General features: G+C 42.3%; 1 long non-coding RNA gene across 1 annotated transcript; it reads right to left on the bottom strand.

Annotated features, from left to right (window-relative positions):
• Positions 1 to 4,396: 4,396 nt before the first annotated feature.
• LOC109303716 lies at positions 4,397 to 21,895 on the bottom strand. The gene is made up of 3 exons (XR_002099188.1): positions 21,640 to 21,895; positions 4,643 to 4,649; positions 4,397 to 4,407 (listed from the first exon to the last, which is right to left on the bottom strand). It is a non-coding gene; the product is annotated as an uncharacterized LOC109303716 (long non-coding RNA).
• Positions 21,896 to 22,143: the final 248 nt, after the last annotated feature.

The following is a 22,143-nucleotide window of genomic DNA, read 5'->3' as shown; positions in this document are numbered from 1 at the left end:
TGCCTGCTGAGCCGGCTGCGATCCTCAGGGTATATGAGTTTGCATGCTCCTCCCCTGTGCTGCAGCAGCCTGCAGCTGAGAGGCCCTCTGGCCATACCTGCTGCCCTGCTTTTGACGGGACTGAGCCCTACTAGCTCCCCACTTCTGCTGCTTATGATTGACAGCCTTATTTGGGGTTGAGAACTGCAGGAAGCATCCGGGAGGCAGTGGGATTCCCCTTCTTTGCAATCCAAAGCAGCCCTTGGCACTAAAGCACCATGTGCTTCCCCATGGAGGGATCTGGCATGGTTTGGCGTCGGGCTGGGGTCAGACTCCCCAACACACACACACACACACACACTCTCTCTCTCTCTCTCTCTCTCTCTCTCTCTCTCTCTCTGCACCCACCATAAGCAGTATCCTGCCTGCCCTGTGACCTGACAGTTGGGAGGGAGGGCAAGATCAGGCTCCTTTCAGGCACAGGGGTGGAATAAAGACAGACAAGTTGGGCCTCAAGTGGTAGGGGCAGCAGAGATCCTCGCTGCTGCCTAACTCCACCAATTCCTATGGAGCAGTCAGACAAGTTCCCACTCGCTGCCTCCTGCTGGCTCTTATGCATTTAACATGTGAAAGACCCTCAGTGTTTCACAGGACTTTCCCCTGTGGGCTGGGGAATATGTCAGGCCCCTGTCCTGGCCCCTGCTCCTGCCCCAGGGGACCCAGGCCCCTCAGGCCCACGCATTAATCCTACTCTGCTCTGAATTTTCTTTAGTTCAAACTAAGCATATCTCAACCTTTTGTTGCATAGCTTGCCCTCCAAATCCTTCATCATTGTTATTGCCTGCCCCTGAACCCTTTCCAGCTTCTCTAAATCTGTCTTAAAATGTCAAGTCCACATCTAAACATAATACTGTACCCAAAGCCTAGCCAGGGCCAAGTAGATTGGTGTGATTATCTCCCATATCTTAGATATAATATCACTGGTGCAGCACAGAATATATTTTGCTTATTTATTTATCTATTTATTTATTTATTTGTAATTGCATCACATGTAATTGCCTTGTATTGAGTTTATAATTCACATAAAACTCCATATCTTTCTCAGCAAAACTATTGCCCAGCCTGTTCTCTCCTATTCTGCATTTGTGCATTTGGTAAATCTTCCTTTATTCCATCTTTAGTTGCTTTTTTTAATGATCTTGAAGCACCCAATATGTAACATTGTGACCTTTGGACAACCCTCTTTCAATGCACAGGACAGTCCAGTATCATTCTCCCTAACACTAGGGCTATTCCATCCATTTCTTCATGACTGAGTCAGTGACATTCTTACGTTTCCCTTGCTCCTCTCTCAGGCATCTAATATTCCTTAGTAGCAAGGAAGGGGATCTCCGGCTATTGTGCAGGGAGTGAAAAGGTGGATAATGTGACTACCATAGAACATGAACTGAAAGAACTGATCCTGGGAGCAGGAACTAGCCCTTTGGTCCTCACAGATTTTGTCCAAATATTTTCTGTAATTGGTTTCTCATTTCAGGAATGTATGCACAATTGTAAAGGAATTTTTGTCATCTCTTTCTACACTGTATCTAAGCAAGTTTTAAGGAAAATGAGATAAGCAAATTAGTAAGTTCTCTGAGCATTAGTTGACAAAGACTAGGAATGAAAGATGATGTAAGGTGTAACTGAAGACAGATCAGCAATGAACTTGAGTGTTCCACATTTTTCTGGTGGAACATAACTCTTTTGACTCTCCTAACATCAACATCTCTTTGCAGATGACAGAATTCCTCCAAATTCCAACCACTATTAGTTTAATAGATGATTCTCATCCCCAGGATCCCATTCAATGATTATAAAAACAGAAAGAGCCATTGTAAACATCTGAGTTACCATCCTGTATAACACATGCCATAGGACTTTCTTTTTTGAGTTAGAGCACACTTTTAGAATAGCATCCAAATTTAATTTTAAAATTGACAGTGATGATGAATCTACCATAAACCTTGGGGAATCATAACAGTAAATAACCCTGAAAGAGTTGAAATACATACCATATTTCTAGTCTGATTTTGTTTGGCTTCAATTTCTAGCGATGGATCTTGTTATACTTTTGTCTGCTATACTGTAAAACTTATTATTAAAGTTCTGTTCTCCATGTAAGTATCTACAGGCCACTCATTAATCATCTCCTTGATACATTTAAAAATGGGTTCCTTGGGTTTTTCACTATAAGACTTGTTTTCCAGACCTTTACTAATTTTTGTGTCTTTTCTTTGAACCCTCTCCAATATGTCAACATCTTTTATAAATTGTAGACATCAGAATTGGACGCAAGATTCCAGAAATGGTTACAGCATCATCAAACAAAGATTAAATAAAATCTTCCTTCTCCTGCTAGAGATTATCCTGTTTATACATCCAAGGATTGTATTAGTTCTTTTTGTCCACAACATCACACTGTAAACTTATGTTCAGATGCTTATCTATGACCCCCAAGTCCTTTTCAGGGTCCACTGCTTCCCATGATAGAGTTCCCCATTCAGTAATCATGACCTCTGTTCTTTGGTTCTAACTGTATGACTATAAATGACCATGAGTTGCCAATGTGACACGATAATAAGTAAGGCTAACTGCATGCTTACTTGCATTAGTAGGTGCATTAAAAGCAGGTCTAGAGAGGTGATACTTCCCCTCTATGCGGCATTGGTGAGACTATGGCTAGAGTACCACATCCAGTTTCGGGCACTGTACTTCAAGAGAGATGTGGATAACATTGAGAAGGTTCAGCGAAGGGCTACTCGTATAGTTGACAGCCTGCAGGTAAGATCCTATGAAGACAGACTGAGGGACCTGAATCTCTTCTGCCTACACAGGAGAAGGCTGAGAGGTGATCTTGTAGCTGTCTACAAACTCATTCGGGTGGGGAAGGGGGGTCAGCAGGGAATAGGGGATACTCTGTTTACCAGGGTGCCATTCAAGGTTACTAGAAATAATAGCCACAAACTGGAGGAGAGTAGATTTAGATTGGACATCAGGAAGAAATTTTATACAGCAAGTGTTGCCAAAATATAGAATGGGCTTCCAAGGGAAGTGGTGCTTTCCCCTACCTTGGGGGCGTTCAAGAAGAGATTAGACAAGCACCTAGCTGGGTTTACTCTTTCCTGCCTAGACCAGGGGATTGGACTCGATGATCTATAAGGTCCCTTCCGACCCTAGAAATCTATGAAATACTGTATTAAATAAGTGTAGTGTTTGCTTGTGCCCAGCTGACCAAACAGTCTGGATTACTCTGTATCATCAAGTTGTCTTCATTACTTCTGCGTTGCAAATTTTATCAGTGATGATTTCTGTTTCCTTCAAGATCATTTTTCTCAGAAAAAAAGTTAAATTTCATAACACTATGATTTGATCCCTAATGATGATCAAATATAATGATGATGATGATGATGATGATAAAGTTCTGTTTATAATTACTATCAAATAGCCAGTTTTTAATCATGTACCATGTTGATTTTGTATTTGTCTAGTTTCTTAATCAGATGTCATAGGGTACAAGGTCAAACATTTACAGAAGCCTAAGAATACATCAGTATAATTTCCTTTGTCAACCAAATGTATAATCCCATCAAAGAAGAATATCAAGTTATTTTGTTCAGGTTTATTTTCCACAAACTCATGTTGATTCACATTAATATTATTTCCCTCCTTCAGTTCCTTGTTAATGAAGTCCAATATCAATGATTGAATTATTTGACCAAGAATTAATGATAGGAAGTGGAGCCTCTGATCTTAGTCATTTCATTTATCCTCTTTAAATAAGAGCACAATCTTAGCCTCTTTCTAGTCCTTGGGAATTTTCCCATTACTTATGAGTTACTGGGCAGGTCTACACAAGATGCTTTCCTCAAGATTAACACAAATTACTGAGCAGTAAGAGTCATGGTCTACACATGCAAACACATACTGTGCAGTAAATTTCTCTGTTCGTGAGTACATTTGCTACCTGTAAATACAAGTAGCAAATTTATTCTCTGTTACTTACTGGGCACAGCTACACAAGACACTACATCGCCCTGGCATCGGTAAAGATAGTACTAAAGGATTGTTCAGTAAAAACTGTGCAGTCGGGTGCACATGTAGACGTGCCCACTGCATAATAGTGCACATGTAGACACTGAGCAGAAGCAAATTTGCTCTTGGTCAGCCCCACCACCAGGGGCTACCTACTGCCCACCCCAGATTCCCGGAGCTGGGAGCTTCTCCAGCCCCAGGGATGGGGCAGTTGTGTGCCTTCCTCAGCCCCTGGTCCTTAAAAGCCTGCAGGGATACCAGGGCCCTGGGCCACGTACAGCCAGACACTGGCTACTGCATATCCCTGCAGATGCCCAAGGCCAGCTGTAGCAACATGGCCACACACCAGCACCACTCCCTAGCACCTCATCACCACGCAGCTGCTAGGCCCATGCTGTGGGCACTGCAGGCAACTTCCAAGCCTACCAGCACCCTGGCCCATGTGCAGCCAGCCTCTGGCCACCTGGTCCCACTCCAGCTGCCCCCAGGCCACCAGCAACAGGCTTCCCAGACCCGACCACTGGTGCCTGGCACCATATAACCCTGAAGCTGCCAGGCCAGCACTATGCCTTTGCACTGGGAGCTGCACACACCTGCTCAAGCCCACTAACAATGGGACTTCCATGCGGAGGCCCAGGGAGTCATCAAGGGAGCTACACTGAAGCCCTCCCCAATGCCACATGTCACTTTCTGGAGCCCCAACTGCAGGGATAGGATGTCATAATGTGGGGAGAGGCTGAGGTCCTCAGCCAGTTTGTGTGAAGCGGGTGTTCCAACATGTACATCTATGACAGTCTGTCAGGCCACATGAGGGAGCGCAGGAATGACTGGTTGGTACACCAGTACTGCATTATGGTCAAGGCCTTGTGGATACAATGGGTCACCATCACCGACCACAACCACTGATCAGGGGCTGCCTGAAAGTCCATGCCATTTATGTGGCAGCTGGTTGACATCTTTGTGCCCCAGGACCCCAGCCTAAGCCACACTCTCTACTCCAGCACGGATGGTTTGCTGGAGTCTCCACTGTGGCCTGGCACCCATGGTGACATGTCACCAGGTGAGGGCCCCTCAGGCTGCCAGGAGCCTGTCCCCCCATGCTCCCCACCTCGGCCTCCTCCAGCAGCTCCAGGATCCCTAGCCAGTGGCTGCCCCATGAGCTCTGCGTCCTCAGTCCCACCCAGGAGGCCAGGCTGGCTATGGCAACTCTGGCCACCAGCAGCTCCAGCTCCATCCCAGAGGCAGTCCCTTCCTGGGCAGCCAGATACCATACCCCTGCACCCTAGGACACCGCTGAGAGCCACACATCCTCACCACCAACAGGGACTGACTCAGGCCACTGGGCATGACTGCCATGCCTATCTGGTAAGCCCTGCTATGAGGGGGGGCACTCCTCCCCCTGCCCCTTCCCCAGCTCCCCTCCTGGCTTACCTGTGCTCCCCTAGGCCTCCAGAATCCCCACCACAGCACACAGGTGCGTGGGAAACACTGCAAAACTTTATTGAGCAGCCTGTACCCCCTCATCTAGGTGGATACTTGGAATGTGTCAATGCTGGCAGTGATGTCATCCTTGGCTGTAGGTGCAGGGACTTGTAATGCAGCCACAGGTAGTGGTGGAGATGGTAGGACTTGGTGGGCTTCCCTCTGGACTGCTGAAGCTCAGGGCCCCATGCCAGGTTCACAGATGCACCTGGGGCACTGTGGCAATCAGCAGCAGCAGTACATGGTGGGTTGGGCACCCCTCAGTCCACACAAACAGCTCCTTATGGTGCACCCAGGACTCTAGCAGTAGGTGCATGCTTGGGGAGCAGAGCCAGTGCAGGTGGAGGGTTGGCCCCATGATGTCTCCCGAGAGAGGCCCCCTATGGAAAGGGTGGTGTGCCAGCAGCTCTGCATCCCAGTCAGTTGAGAACCCCTTGCCCCACACATCTGGGCACCGTGGGCTTGGAGGCAGCATAGGAGACAGGATGGCCTGCAGGAGGAAGTGTGGGGAGTGCCTCTGGAGCTATGGCAGCCAGTGTTGCCAGGCCTGTCCCAGCCTGTGAATGGGGTGGGGAGGCAGGCTGCTTGTAGCCAACACCCAGCAGGTTCCAGCCCCTAGGCACCCCCATCCCACTACCTCCACCCCAGGAGGTCACACACAGGACTACACAGGGTCTGCACAGGGAAGGGGGTATTTTATTGGTGGTGGGTGGGGTGTGTGGTTGAAGGGCCTAGTGGGAAGGGGGGGATTATTTTCTTTAGATGTAAATTGAAGTATCAAATTTGCTACTTGTATTTACACAGCAAATGCACATGTATGAGTTCCCATTAAAAATCATCATTAATGTTCTAGATAGTTCCTTAGCCAGCTTGCCCTTGAAATTTGTGGATGCAAGTTAACAGGACCTGCTAGTTTAAAAATGTCTCAGTTTAATAGCTACTGTATAGATATTGAGGTGCCATTGGAAAAAGAAGTGTGTAATACCACAGGGACAATAAAAAGACTATCATCTGGCTTTTTCTCAAATACCAAACAGAAATATTTATTGAACACTCAGCCTTGATGGTGAGTGATTCTCTACCATAAGCAGCATACTTGATCCAAAAACATTTTTCTGTTGCATGCTATTGATCATTTTTTCAGCTACTTCCCCTTGGCTGCCAATTTTGAGGGACAAATTGTATTTGATGTGTTTGAGAGAGGGTGTCAATCAGTATTTACTGTAGAATAACTGTTGTTATTTGGGGCATTTTATTCTCATAGAGTCCATCCACATATTTGCTTTACTGCAGAGTTGACTATTTAGCTCTGAAGTAAAGTATCACTCTGTACACAAGCACTGGCATTAGGGTGCAGTAAATTAATTAACTCCACTATAAGACATACTATCTTATGGCAGGCCAGCTGTGCTGAAACGCATGTGTAAACAGTGCCAAAGGCTGGTTGGGGCATGAAGGTGCCGAAGTGCGGTAGCTGCCAGACACCCAGCTTCATGGCTCTGCAGATATGGCACCCTTGTGCCCCAGCCAGGCCTTCCACTGCCTGATGCTGCCACCCAGAACCCAAAGACTGTGTCCCCTGTGGTCAGGGGCTGCTTTGCTCCAGTTCAAACTGCTGTGGTCCTGGGTGCACACTGAGTTCAGGAGCAGTTAACTCTGGCATGAACAGCTCCAGAGTTTATTGTCTTGCATTAATTTCACATGTAGATGTACCCAAAGTGATTCAAATGCGATAGAATATTAGGTCATGAGACTGGTGTCCTGAATAGATACTGCACCCAGTTGGGGGTTATGTGCGTGTGTGCATGCATGCGTGCGTGTGTGTGGTGGGAGGAAGTTAAAAACCTCCATGAATATTTGTGTGTTTCCATGAAGTCCTGGTACAGAATACTTCACAGTAAAAAATAAACTGTATTTTATATGAAAACAAATTTATGTCCAATAATTATACATTGAGAATTTCTCTCTCTCTGCAGTGCTACATAATTCATCTTTGACTAGTTTCAGTGAAGATCAATAACAGATTTGAGTGAATTAATGCAGGTGAGTGTCTGTAGCTCAATATCTATAAAATTATAATAGACATCTTAATTATACTATATTGGCTTTTTATAAAGTCTGCTATTTTTTTTCTCGGCATACATATGTTGACCTAATAGGTTTGAATCAAGGTGTGAATTTTCTTTATAGTTTGTCTCATGTTTTTGTTTATTCACCACAATTTAAGATAGTGTCTTATGAGCAAACACATAAACAGATAGACTTCACAATCTCACTAATATTAATTCAAGTTTGTGCAGAGATATACTCTTTTCATTGGTATCTTTTTGGTTCTGGAATACTCACAAGTAATTCAATGTATTGCATTAGTCTACAGCTCCATATGGCTTGATAGAAATGTAAAATCCTATTGTACATATTCTTATCACCATAAGACTACTAATCATTTGTTGTGCTTTTAACTTTTAGGGCTTTCAAAGAATGATGAATAATTATAATTCTCATTTTATAGAATTGTAAACTGAGGTGTACAGAATTGAAGGCAATCAAATTTGGGTGTCTGACATTACGGTATTAGCATTGAATATTTTGGCATTAAAATAAATAGCCTGATTTGCAGAAATACTGATCATTCTCACCTCCCAAAGAACTGTGCCTCCAGGTGCTGTGTCTTCAGCACTGTCTGTGAGCACCTGCCTACTCAAAGTACTTAAAAGATGCCTGGGAAAGGAAATGGAGTGTATTTTTTTGTTTAGGGTCTCTTAGTAGCTGTTCTGAACTGTTTTTGCAACACCAGGATTATTTTATATCTGTCTTCTAGTAGCACTCTGAGGCCTCAGTCAGAATCACACACCTCTGCTAAGCAAACAAATAGCTTGGTTCTTGCCCCCAAATGGTATTCTGCATGTGAGCTGCATGGGATTACATTTTTAGAGTCAAATTTTAGCCCTCCTTAGTCTGCAGCACAAAATCCTGCCAGAACCATATGGGGAGCGTTTACTGGTATTCTGAGTAAATGGAATGGACAGAGCCAGATTCTGATTGCTTTTACATTAGTGTTACTCTGTTGACTTCAGCAGAGTTCATCCTGATTTACATGGTCATATGGGAGAGGAGAAAACGGCTTGGGATGGCTTCATGCCTCCTAAATCATGACTCCTATCCACAATCTGTAGCTCTATTCCCAGAGCGTTTGCAGTCTACATTGAAAAGCCAATGATCCCAGATTGCTCTTCCACAATTCAAAGGGACAGGCTGGGAAGACAGATTTGAGAGGCTAGCTGACAGCTTCAAAGATCCTTATCTTTGGCCTTGTCAGGTAGGAGTAGAAAAGTCCCTATCGGGGCAAAGAGTCTTTATCCAGGACAACAAGGAAAAGAAGGATTATCCTAGCTCAAACACCCTGCCATAAACAGCTCTCAAGAATTTTTTGGCGGGGGAAAGTTGTGTGGGGTGCATTACTAAGCTAGTATTATATTTTATGCTAGTATACAGGAGATAAAGAACAGGATGCTCAAAGGCAGGAAGCAGAGAGCTCATGTTCTCTACTTACACACCTACTTTGTCCCCCATATGTCTACCCTTCCACCCCCAGGCAGGGCATGGAACTGCTTTATACTCCTGCATTTGTCCTCAGCTGCTGATGACAGATTTACAGCATGTTGACATTAACACTGAAAACAAAGGTGAAATATTAAGATCAATTAGGAGTTTGGGATTCAACAAAGAGACATAAAACTGCTATTCAGAGCTACAGCTAGATGGCTTATAAATAGGACTGATAAATAATCCAAGCATAGCCTCTGGTATCCTGAGGTGTTTTAGCATAACAGATCTATCTGTCTGTCTAACTTTTTTATGCTGAGCCCATCACTATGCCATATGAGCACCTTGTGTCATATATCTTCTCCTGTGCTGTGACATCCCTGGCAATACCTAAGTGCTACCAAATGAGTTAAGAATGGAGCAACACTTCCAAGAGAGTCTCTTGCTGTTAGTTTAGCATTGTTTAATGTGAAAAATATCTTCAGAGTGGCTGTTTCTGTTTCAGATAATGGAGCTGTACAGCCCCGCAGCTGACAACTACATCTCTTCCACTTCAGAATACAGAGAGCACCATTAAAAGGTTGACATTCACCGTGCATAGTTGTTAAATTTATCATGGTATTTCCTGATCCAAGTATAGGGAATACTGTAAATAAGGTGATAAAGTAAATACACTGGTATGGTAAATGTCAAGAGTGTAATGGTACCCATTGTAGACTCTCTTGTAACCAGCTATTTTCTGATGAAATATGTTCTCATTTGTTTAACTGTTTTCGTATTTGAAAGCCGGTAGACAGGCTTTGCAAAATTAAGCTTACAAAAGTCACAGCTGAGAATCATCAGGTATGTAGTCTTGTTAAGAGAACCCCTTTTCTTTCAAAAAATAATCTTTCTGTTTATCTTGATCCCAGAAGATCTCTCTATCAAGACAGGTGGAAAGAAGTTCAGATAAGTGATGGTGCTAGTTACTTTGAGGCCTGATCAAATCATCATTAAAATCATAGGGCTTGGTTGATTAAATCTTATAATGCCCCTTGATTAGCTGTGCTTTTGCAACCATGTTTCTCAGTAGGTACAGCTATGTATGACAGTTGGCTTAACACATCTCTTAGGACTGAAGAAAACTTTAATTACTGATACATTATTTATTTTTGGGGGGGGCAGGATTCCAATAACACTATGAATGTGTTAGGGTTAAGTTCAGGTTGGTAGGGCTATGGCAGAAAACAGGGGTTCTCAAAGTGTGGTCTGGGAAACAAATGCAGCCTGAGAGTCCCTTTGATGCAGCCTGTGAACCCCTTTGATGTGGCCCACCATCTAGGTCTGCCCCTTTGACATGGCCCTTGAGGGGTAAAGCTTTGGGAGCCCCTAGGTTAGAGTGTCTTACTATGCCTCCAGAGGCATGAGTTGAAGTTCTGCTCTGGACTCTGTCAAAGGCTAAAGCTACATATTACACTTAGACCATAATAAGGGTAATTAAAATGCAAACATCCATGGTTTTAAACTCATTAATTTGTGCTAAATGACCTCTGAGTGTTTCAAAGTGCATCATTTCACTTAAGAGTTAACTCTGGGCCATGCAATGGAGCTCATGTTAGGGTAACTTCAGTTTGCTCTACAGAGATAAAAAGATCAATCTGCAATCCTCCAGCATCCCAGATTGCACCACTTCCAGCTGCCCAGCTCACCCAGAGCAAGGATAGAGCCCAAGTGTCCTGGCTCCAAGCCATACCCTGGCACACCAGCCCTGTAGTGACAAGTCAAAGCTGTGGAGGAAAGAAATGGTATTAACCTTTAACTTCTGACTGCTCACAGTGCCTTCTAACTTCAATACAACTTAATATTCCAAGAGTAACATACAACTTCATGCAAAAGCTTCTTCCAGCTATCAATGGGTACCTGGTTATTGAGACTGGGAAATCAAAGGCAGCTGGATATAATATTGGTCCTGTGCCCCATTGGGCAAGAAACAGGTTTATCCTAACCCCAGTGGGCCAGTAGACTTGGATAGAACTTCTGGAATTTAAGTGTATAGAAATACACAAGTTCCCAGACCACTCCAGTACTGTAACACTGATAGTGGCCAAATGCTTAAGATAACAGACTAAGATCAAACATAGGATAGCCTGCCCATAAAGGAAGCTTCTTTCTGGTCTTCCGATCAAGGGAAGACTCATTCCCTGAAGTAAGTAGGTTTACTTCTGATCATGGATGATTTCATTTTCATGTCAATAGGTATATACATTCTCCTGGGCTTAATTTTTTCTAGCTTTCTAAAAGTACAATGCACATACATGCTCTCGGTGAAACTGATGATAAACTTTTCACTATCTGTTGGACAACATTTTTATTTTGAAATTCTTTTTCACCAGAAAAAAATGTGGATGTGAAGCAATTGAAAGGTTTTGTGAATTCATGCAAAGATATCCTTTTTTTTTTCTTGGACAAGAATGAAGCAAGTTATGCAGTGTTTTGCAGTGTTTTGATTTTCCCATTTAAAACTGAGCTTTGTTTCTACTTCTAGTTCAATGTAATCTTTTAAAATATTTAAAAGAAGAAATCAAGCAAAATGTTTCATCCTGTGTGTATGGAAATGGGGTGATCGAAAATATTTTTTGATGTTGTTTTACAAGGAAAATTGTAAATAGGGGTTCACTTCAAAACTCATCTTGTAGTGTTTCTGTTTAACTAATGAACACAAAAAATCAATTATTCAGTCAGCTCTTGGTTTTAATTGTGAAGGATTGACACCAGGACTGCAGTATCTAAATATTGCTCAACAATTTTTTCTGCTAATTAACCAGCACCTTATCAAAGGATATCCATTCACAAAGGAAAGGAAAGTCCCATCATTTAAAGGGACAGTAGTCATTAAATATAAATGAGAAGATAGCAGTAAGGTTATGTTGTGTTAGCATGCATCATTATCCCATGGTGATTTTTTTTAATTATAGTACATTAAACTGATTGCATACTGTTTTGCTCTATACTACTTACAGGAACTGCTCTTGGGTAGTAAAGTATAATTACAGAGAATCATGTATCTGTTCATTCAACATCAATGATTTCTCTTCCTTTTAGTTACACATTGGAAATAGAACACTTTACAAAGGTAATCTTTAACATTGATTTAATTGATCCAGCCATTCTCAGATGTTAAAATTGTGTAACGGTGTTTGTTTATGTAGACTTGTATCTGCCAAGTTAGGAATTAAAGAGGTATAAACATTAACATTCTTTACAGTTCTTCAGTTCAATGCAGTGGGTCCTATTACAAAATAAACATTCCTTCCTAGGGCTAAAGCTATGGTACTACTTTAGGATAATGCTTATTACTCCTTTTTAAAATTCCTCTGAATTTGAATTTTCAAAACTGGACAAATTAAAGGGAATCATCTCCAAATTCTCCATATCCAACCATTTCCCCATGGAGCCACTATGTTTAGAAGATTAATGAAAGGATTAAATTTGTGGACAACAAATTAATAGTCACCATTTTTTAAATGGAATAACTGACGCTGAAAACAGACATTGCCTTTGTGCCACCATAAAAGTTTTTATGGTGGCACAAAGGCCTTATAAACATATGCCCATGACCCTTAGCATACCATAAATGCCCAAAATTGTAGCCACCCCAGTAGTATACATTTGTGCCACTTTTTTGCAGTGGGTGTTTCCTTTATGGTGAAAAAAAGCAGGCAGCCTGGTGCTGCCCATGCTCTCAAGCCATCCCTGGAGCTCCTGGGGCCTTATCCTGCTTAAAGGGCCTGATCCTGCATTAAGTGACAGACATTGCTCATTGTCCTACAGCATATCAACATAGAACTAGAGATTGGGTTCTATTCGTGTGCATGCAAATGTCTACACACAATGATTTGTGTGTGAATTTCTGGATGTTGTTGCTTATGAATGGAAATGATAGCATTTACAAATTGCAAACTCATTTATGCTTAATCTGTGCTAGAAAATGAGGTTTTCTGCATGTGAATTCTACCCTTTGGGCTCACAGGTGATGTGTTTACAGTCAAATGGATAGTCTATCTTCAAGATCCATCCTGTTCTAGCCCCATAGAGGTAATAAGAACTTCTTGTTCTTTGGCTGGAGAAAAAAAAAACTATTTTATGAGGTAAACACTGCAGTGCTTAAACACGATTCCACACAACAATAGGTACATAAGAAATAAAGCAATCCAATCATAATTCTCTGATTTCATCAAGGTGTAATAATTATTCACTTTGGTCTTTTTATCCTATAAAAGCACCTTTGAATAAAAGAATGATTTTATTTCTTGCCCAAAGCAAGCTGTTATAGATTAAATAAGTGACTATTCATCTTAGAAATAGCTGGATTACTGGACAACATAAACTCAGTTTCATTTAATCGTTTTATCCTTCTAAGAGTTCACTGTAATGTACTCATCAGCAATATTGATGGTTGCCTGCTGTTCAGCATGAAAGAGCCCAAAGAGTAAGGTGGCTGATCTGAAGGACAAGGTGGTCTGATTTACAAATAGATGCACCTGCGTGTAGGTTGTTAGCTATTGAATAAAGTTCCTTCCTCAAATACAGCTGCAAGAACTTTATCATGCTCTTGTCATCCTCATCATTACAAGACTTTCTGACCACAGAGAATGTCAATAGATCTCCAACTGACACCTCAATGAATATCATGTTTTTCTTGATCATCAGCATTTACTTACTGAGTCTGAAAAAAACTGTTTCACCATATGGCAATTGGTTTGTGAACAGGCATGTAAGTAAGGGAATGTTCAAGAGGCCACTTACACCCACAAGTGGCCTAACATAGTCAATCACAGGAAGGTCTCACTCCTTGCTCCCTCCAGAGAGCCAATTGCCTGGAAATCACCAGTACCCTCCCCTATCCTCTGTTTTTATCTGCCAAATGAAATTGATAGCTAGAAAATATTATTTAGAGATTTGCTTTTAGGAATTGGTTTGCAGGTAAAGTAGATGATATAGCATTAGAACAATAGTCCAGTGCAAAGGCAAGAGTTAACTCGTTCCTAAAAGTCTGTTTGTGACAAAGTTTCAGCCTCCAATGCAGACACTGTGTCTGAGGCCAATGGACAAGCAGGCATAAACAGGCTGGGAAATTTGAACAGTGTATCCATAACATGAAATAAAGTCATATTGATTAGCTGCAGACCCTGTGGGATTTCTGGTTCTGGTGAATGGACCAAATTAGGCAAGGGCAGCTCAGATTAAGGCACTGGTAAATAACCCAGTTGAGATATATGCATGGAACGTGTTTATGGAAAAAAAGGAATATGCTGGCAGAACAGAAAGTGGCCAGTATAACAACCACAGGGAAACCAGTCAATGGTACCCAGGAATGAAGAGTCATCAGGAAGAGAAAGAATACAAAAGGAGGGATTTCAGAGCAGCAAAGGATCCCCAAGGGGAAACCAGAGGTCACCATGGGCAAAGTGCACATCATTGGGCCATCTCACCCACCCCATTGGGGGGGGTAGGCCTCCACCCTCAACTTCCAATGCTGCTAACATTGAACATTCAAAAAAGAACAACAGTGCAAGGTTCACGTACTGGCCAGATGTACCTTCCCTCCATGACAGCCTTAGGACTCCTAGATACAGAATTGGGGAGAGGGGCTATTTTATTTGTCTTGCCTGAGTTCCGCTAGGTCTGCCCAGGACAAGGCATCTGGGTCATAAATTCAGTGCCAACAGAACCAGGTCCACAGAAGGAACAGTAAATATGTCTTCCGCCTAAGACATGTAGCTTCCACCCGCAGAGGGTAGGAAGAGGAGAATTATGCTCTCAGGTGTTACACCACTTGCTTCATAGGGTTCTGTGAAAATGGCACAATCTTGCCCTCCATCTGGGGCAAGATTTTGCCATTGAGATTGATTTTGATTACTGTCTGGTGTTAATTAGAAGAAACTTATTTCATTCTTTATCTGCCCCTGTTTTAGATTTCATAGATTTCATAGACATTAGGACTGGAAGGGACGTTGGAAGATCATCGAGTCCAGCCTCCCGCCCGAAGAGCAGGAAGTCAGCTGTGGTCATAGGATCCCAGAAAGATAAGCATCCAACTTACTCTTGAAGGTGTTCAATGTAGGTGCTTGAATCACCTCCGATGGCAGGCTGTTTCAGACTTTGGGGGCTCGGATAGTAAAGAAATTCTTCCTTATGTCCAGCCTGAAACGGTCTCGCAGCAGTTTATAACTGTTCAACCTCGTCATCCCTTGGTGCACTCTGGTGAATAAACGTTCCCCCAAGTACTGGTAGTCACCCCTGATAAACTTATAGGTGGCCATCAGATCACCCCTGAGCTGCGCTTTTTCAGACTAAAGAGCCCCATGGCTCTCAGCCTGTCGTCGTAAGGTCTGTTTTCCTGACCTCTGATCATGCACGTGGCTCTTCTCTGGACTCTCTCAAGCTTCTTCACATCCTTTTTGAATTGTGGAGCCCAAAACTGGACGCAGTACTCCAGCTGTGGCCTCACCACGGCCAAGTACAAGGGAAGAATGACGTGCTGGGATTCTGAAAATGTACTGAATTCAATGGGGTTGCCCTATATTCAAGTCTAGACATAATTTGGTTATTGCAAGTGAGACTATAGAAGAGGAAACATATTTGTTACTCTTTGGGTTTCTCCCAGTTTAAACTGAGAATAAATCTGTCCATTAACAGTTTTCATCTGCCTAAAATGGCAACAGGATTGTCATAAACCTCACTACATGCCTTGTGGTTGGCTGCCATCCAAGTCTGATATCATTATGCTAATGGTCATGAAATGTCAAGTATTAGTTCTGCCTTGGAAAAAGTTTGAAAAAAAGAACAAAAACTAAACAAATTGTGTGGGTTATAGATGTATAGTTTACTAGCATTATATAACAGAACTGACAGCTAGTTACTTAGAAAATCCTGTGTGTCTATGTGTGCATACATATAAAAGAATATTATTTAATCTCCATTAGGAAGTTAATTACATATAGGCTATTAAGTAGGGAATATATGATCATTTATATTCCTAAAGAGCTTTGTACATATATAGCACTATTTACCTAAATGTTATTAATTTAAAATAAATAGTGTTAATAAAATATTGTAAAATAGGTTCATTGGATGAAGCATGCAGTAGGTTTAAATATCAAGGAAAGGGGTTAAGTTTAAATACAGTGTTTTAGAGGTCACAGGAGACCCCAGATGGTTTCCTATTCATTTCACCTTAATGCAAGTATTATCAGATATATAGAGTAAAATTACCACTTTCTGAAAACTCTCGACTCTCTGACACTTACCATTTCCTATTTTAACATTAATAATTAAATGCAGGTTTTCTGTTATTTGTGTCTTGTAGTGATTAGGCTAAGATGATCTCTTAACTATTTAAAAATGTCCTGGACAATGAATTTTATTTTTTCCAAGTTATCTTCTATTTTTAAAATATTATAAATGCAAGAAAAAGGAGCTCTCAGAGCAGGGGGATCATTAAGAGGGCAAAAATACTGAATAATGGCAATGCAGTGACAACCTTCTTCAGCTGCTAATAATCTCAGAATTGCTGGAAACGGTTAGCATTCTGCACTCTAGAAACCAATGTACTATTAATGATATTTTGTTTCCCCAGGATCCACAGTAGTGTCATTATTATAAAGTTACCTGAAGATAAATTCTCTACATAGTGGAAGAAGTTGTTTGGGACAGAATTTTGCAAATGCAGTGCTCAAGTGTGTCCTCATGGCACTGGGTTATGTTGGGACAAGACACAGCTGCACCACCCCCACGTGGGATGTAGGGAGAGGGACCTGCTCCTACCAACCTCAAGGAAGAAAAGTACGCTCTTCCTTCCATTGGCAAGGAGGGCTCAGGAACCTCATTTTTCTTCCTTGCCCCATCTCCCTCATTTTACAGGAACCTCATTTTTAGAGGTCTGGCTATTGGCACTATAAGTAACAACCGGAAACAGTGGCCACTGCTTAGGCAAGGGTAAAGAATACCTATATACTGAGCCTCTGTACTAGCGTACAAGGGAGGGAAGCTCCTTGTGTGTTCTTTCACTCTTGTACACTCATTCAGGGTCTGGCCTGGAAATGCAACAATAACGTTTATAAGATGCTTTGTTTGACCTTGGCTGAGTCTATGTGAGACGCTGACTGAGCAGTCATTTAGTACTTGTATAAAGTAATGACTGCACAGTCAGCATCTTGTGTATAACAAGTGTCATGTGTCTCATCTTTAACAGCATCCCATGTATAAACAAGTACTAAATGACTAGAGTTACTGCACAGTAGGCTCCTTTGTGACACTGACTGTGCAGGAGCCCAAGACTACTGCGCAGTAGTGTCACGTCATGCTTTCTGCCACATGACACTACTGCTAAGTGGTCAAGGGCTACTGTGCAATCAGCATCTCACATAGATGTGGCCCCTGTCTATTCTGAGGTTAACTGGAACGTGGGATGAGAGTCATTTGCATGAAATAGAGAAAAGCAGTCTACAGCTGCTTATAATCTACAGCAAATAATGAGAGTAATGTACTGTTTTTGTAGTTAGGCCTCTCTGAACTTGGGCAGATTATTATCCCCTTTTTACAAATGGGAAAATTAAGGTAGAGATTAGCCCAGAGTCACAGAAACAGAAAAGGGAAGAAAATACAATTTTTGACTCCTAGCTCAGGGTTTCATGCACAGACTTTCCTAGCATTTTCCTACTAAAATAGTCAGAAATCATTCTTACTAAAAACCCCATAGTATAGTATCGCACATGAGCAATCAAATACTTGAGGATTAATTCACTGCTACCTTTATTTCGAATTACAATCCAACGGAGTTATGTGACCACAAAACTGGAGCAGTGCAGAGATGAATCAGTCCTTCTCAACCTAGAGATATCAAAAAGTTTGAATTTTAAAACAATCTCTGGTTCTTCAGACCCTTCCGTTATTAGAATGGTAATTAGTTGGGCAGTGAAATTTTAGTGTGCTTCTTGGGAGGACTTCAAATATTTGAACAAACAATTGAACATTTGCAGTTACTAGTTAGTATTTTGCTGAGGAAGAAACTAAGCAGTCAGGTTTTGTTTTAAAGAAATGACTTATAAGAAAATAATTCAAGAAAAGAGAAGGGAAGTATGGTAAGCAGTAGGGGTGTGTGAAAACAGCTGTATTTGATTTGGATTTAGATTCAGTCCGAACTGGGGACAGTGATTCTATTCATTGATTTGGATCACTATCCCCAGTTCAATTCAGCCAAATCCAGATCTGAAGTTTTGATGCTGATTAAGAGAAACAGCAATTCAGCCATAGACACAGCTTTAAATGTTTTTTCTAAATACCTTGAAGTACCAGGCACAACTTGTGAACACCGTGATGGTGAGGTGGATGGAGTGTCCCACAGGAGTGCTGGGGTGGGGAGGGCCCCACACACTCAGCAGCGAACCCAGAAGTGGACCCATCCACTTCTGGGTTCACCACCAAGCATGTGGGGGGTCACCCCACACACCCCAGCTCAGTGATTGCCCCCCCCCGACCCAGGAAGCAATAGTCACTGAGCCAGAGGGGTGCAAGGGAGCCCTCCAGCATGCTCCCTGGTGGACCTGGAAGTGGACTGGAAGTGCTTCTGGTCTGCTTCTGAGCATGCTGGGGTGCCCCCCGTGCTCTTGTGGGACACTCCATCCACCCCACCATTGCAGCATTCATAAGCTGCCTGGTACCTTGAGGTATGTAGAAAAAACATTTAAAGCTGTTTCTATGTCCTAATCATTGAATCTTTCCGAATCTCTCCGACTTGATTCAGAGGGTTCCGACTGAATTCGGAGAGATTAAAGGGTCTCCTGATTTGATTCAGATTCAGAGATTTGGCCACTGAATCAGGTTGAATCTCCACCAGATTGAATCAGGGACTGAAGCTTCACACAGCCCTAGTAAGCAGGGCCTGGGATGATGCCCCAATCATGGGGGATTGCCTGTATTGAATAGAATGCTCCAAATAATGTTATGTTTATTAGTCCAACACACAAATGCTTTTCCTGCTTTTTAGAGTTTTAAATTACATATTCTGAGGTTCAGGACTGGTTATGCATTCCTTTGAATCAGTGTCACAAAGACATCACTAGACTGAGAACACAATTATCATCATAAGGGTCTGCTGGAGGACAATGAGGTATGTCACTGGAAGCCATGAACCAGATATGTCCTGTAAATGTTTCCAATACTAAAAGGCTATGCGCTATTATACCTGAATACTACTGGTCTGTTCACTTTCTTGCTTCCTTGTGGTAAGGGGCCATCTTTTTGTTCTGTGTTTGTGCAGAGAAAAGTACAATGTGGTCTTGGCTTATGATTATTAGCAGTGACATTTATAATATTAATAAATATATATTATTTAAAATCTTATATGAATTTAATGCTTCCTGCTATTGGGAACCACACACCACAGAATAAAGACCTGGAAAGCAGACAGAAAATTTGGTAAAAGCACTGGCTCTCTGTTTTCATTTTGCAAATCACTTTGTATAGACATTTCACTTCTTTTTAGACAGTCAAATCTCCCCAAGTAGAAACCAAAAGTCTACAGAAGTTCAGTCTTTTTCTCCCGAAAGGATGGCTGCTTCAAGAAAAAAATTAGCTGGGAACAACCAGGACTAAATCACTCGTAGGAAGGTTTCTTTTGGGACAGTGAATTTTAGTAAATTGCTGTGGCTTCTTACAGAAGAGAGCGTAGTCCTCCAGCATCCCCTCTCCCCCTCCCATCCAAACCCAGGAAGATGGCAAGCCACTTACCACACTCTGAAGGACACTCCTCCTTCACAATCCCAAATTATGTGGCAGAGAAGAACAGGCTGACCATGAGCAGTCTGGGTCAGACAATCGGGGCTGCCTTATGCATTGCTCCCATTTGTCACCAGGCAGACTGAGAGAGCCTGCAGAGCGGACTGAGATGTGAGCATATATGCCCCCAGCTGTATAGTGTCAGCACTGCAAGCTCTCCACTCTTCAGGGCCTCATCATCCAAATGTGTACATGAGGCTCTGAGCAAATTCTTCTACCAGGAGAACAAACCCAAGGGATTTCTCCCACGTTATCTGAATGTGTGTACTCAGCCTTAGTAAAACATTCATGCCCTTATAGACCTCTCTTCTCACAACACATCTATTCTCCACTACTTATTTTTCAAAGTCCTTTACTTCATTAACTGCCATAGAGGTTCTTGAGACCCCTGCTCACCCACTGATACATTTTAGAATCACTGGTTGCAGATTTAAATGGTAGTTTGCTTCAGAGAGGACTTTCAGGATTTAATACACACAGCTTTATAGGAGGTCTGAGTAAAGTCAGACTAATAGTTACAGAATCTGTTCTTGGTAAAGGGAAGTCTGTGTAAGCAGGAAAGATTTCAAATTATAATACAGAAAAAGAGAAAGTATAGTACGTGTGTGGATACAAATATATCTGCTTCCTTATCATGCCAAGAAATCCTAAGGCACTTTACAAATGATGTTCAGAATATTAATAGGTCCCATTTTTGGATACCATACAGCATAAGGAATAGGCTGTGTGAAGTTTCACTGGGTATTTCATTTCAATGCTGTTTTGACTCATTTTGAGCTCAAAACAGTGAAGTCAAAACAAAATGAGGGCACTCAAAACATTTTGAAAGTTTCAAAATATTTCAAGTTTCGAAGCTGGGATTGCAGGGAAACAGAAACTAAGGAGAGGGAGGGGGAAGAGGTGTGAAGGACTGCTCTGATATTGATGTGTAGTTGACCAGTGACTGTGATCCTTCCCTGAGGTCCCTTCCAATCCCAGTGCTCTGGGGGAGGGATGGAAAAACATCATAAAAAGCAGCACTGTTTAAACTGAGCTTTCTCTGTGGCTTGGGGTCAGTTACTGAGCTGTATCTTTCAGGAGCTCAGCAGCATCAGAAAAAAGCTATCATTTCCTACTTGCTGGTCTGTTATTAGCAAGTGGGATCCAATACCTTTTACTTTCATAATACCCTTTTACTATTATATTAATTCATTCCTTTCAATTTATTCCTCCCCCAAAATCCTCTTTTTGTTTTTGTTATTCTACTTTGATTCTTTTCCAAAAGAAAAAAAATCTGTGCTTTCTCTCCCAATGTGCATTCCATTCACTATGCAGGGAAGCACAACATATATTGAATATTATAACATATAATTTATTCAGGAACACATACATAATACATTTATATAATTTATTTATTACATAAATACATATATACAATTACCTACATATATTACATGAATACAGATTGCATTACAGAAGAACATACAGATTTTCCAGCACACCAAACACACTATGAAACACACTATGAAGTGTTATGGAAAGGCAGCTGGTAAGCCTTCAAGGAGCGGCAAAAGAGGGGGTAGAGAGAGAACTACAAGTTCCCCCTCCCCCAAAACTGAGACACAGCTTGTTTCCGACAACTGGCAGTCATGAGGCCTCCAGTTCTACTGGCAGCAAGGAGAAGGGAGCAGTGCCACTCCCTGAGTCTGCATCCTCTCCAAGAGTACCATCTATAACCCACACCAATACCACCATGACAACAAGCAGCACCAGCATGACAATCTCCTCCACCCCCATTTCACTTCCCATACTGAGCCTTCCAATGCCAAAGGAAGAGCCAAAGGTGGATCTGGATCTGTGTGCCATAGCAAGGGAAATTCTGGGGAAGGAGGGGGAATCATCTGAGTTGGTGCTCCATGCCCCTCAAGTTTCTCCTAGAGCCAAATCTCCTTCCCCAGAAGGCACTTCAGAGGAGGTTGAGGTAGAGGGTGTGGAGGCAAGTGACTCAGCTGAGTCTGCTCCTGTTGCTGTGCCTCTTCCTGCTGAGGAGGGGGAAATGGCAACATCTGCACATGCACCTGCACCTCAGAAGTGAGTGGGTAGTGTGGTCTTGGATCATTCTGAGCTGGCAGATGATCCCACATATGTTATCTGCCTGCACTGCTGAGCCAAAACTAGCTGGGGCAAAGGAAAAAAACACATGAGCACCACGGGGATGCTGATACAGCTCCTCTGGCACCAACCTCTTGTCCTTGCCCCTCCTCA

This window comes from Gavialis gangeticus, unplaced genomic scaffold, assembly GCF_001723915.1.
Source record: "Gavialis gangeticus isolate Ggan-Ray unplaced genomic scaffold, GavGan_comp1, whole genome shotgun sequence".
NCBI lineage: Eukaryota > Metazoa > Chordata > Crocodylia > Gavialidae > Gavialis > Gavialis gangeticus.
The sequence above is the reverse complement of the archived record's forward strand: the minus strand, read 5'-3'. Positions and strand labels throughout refer to the sequence as shown.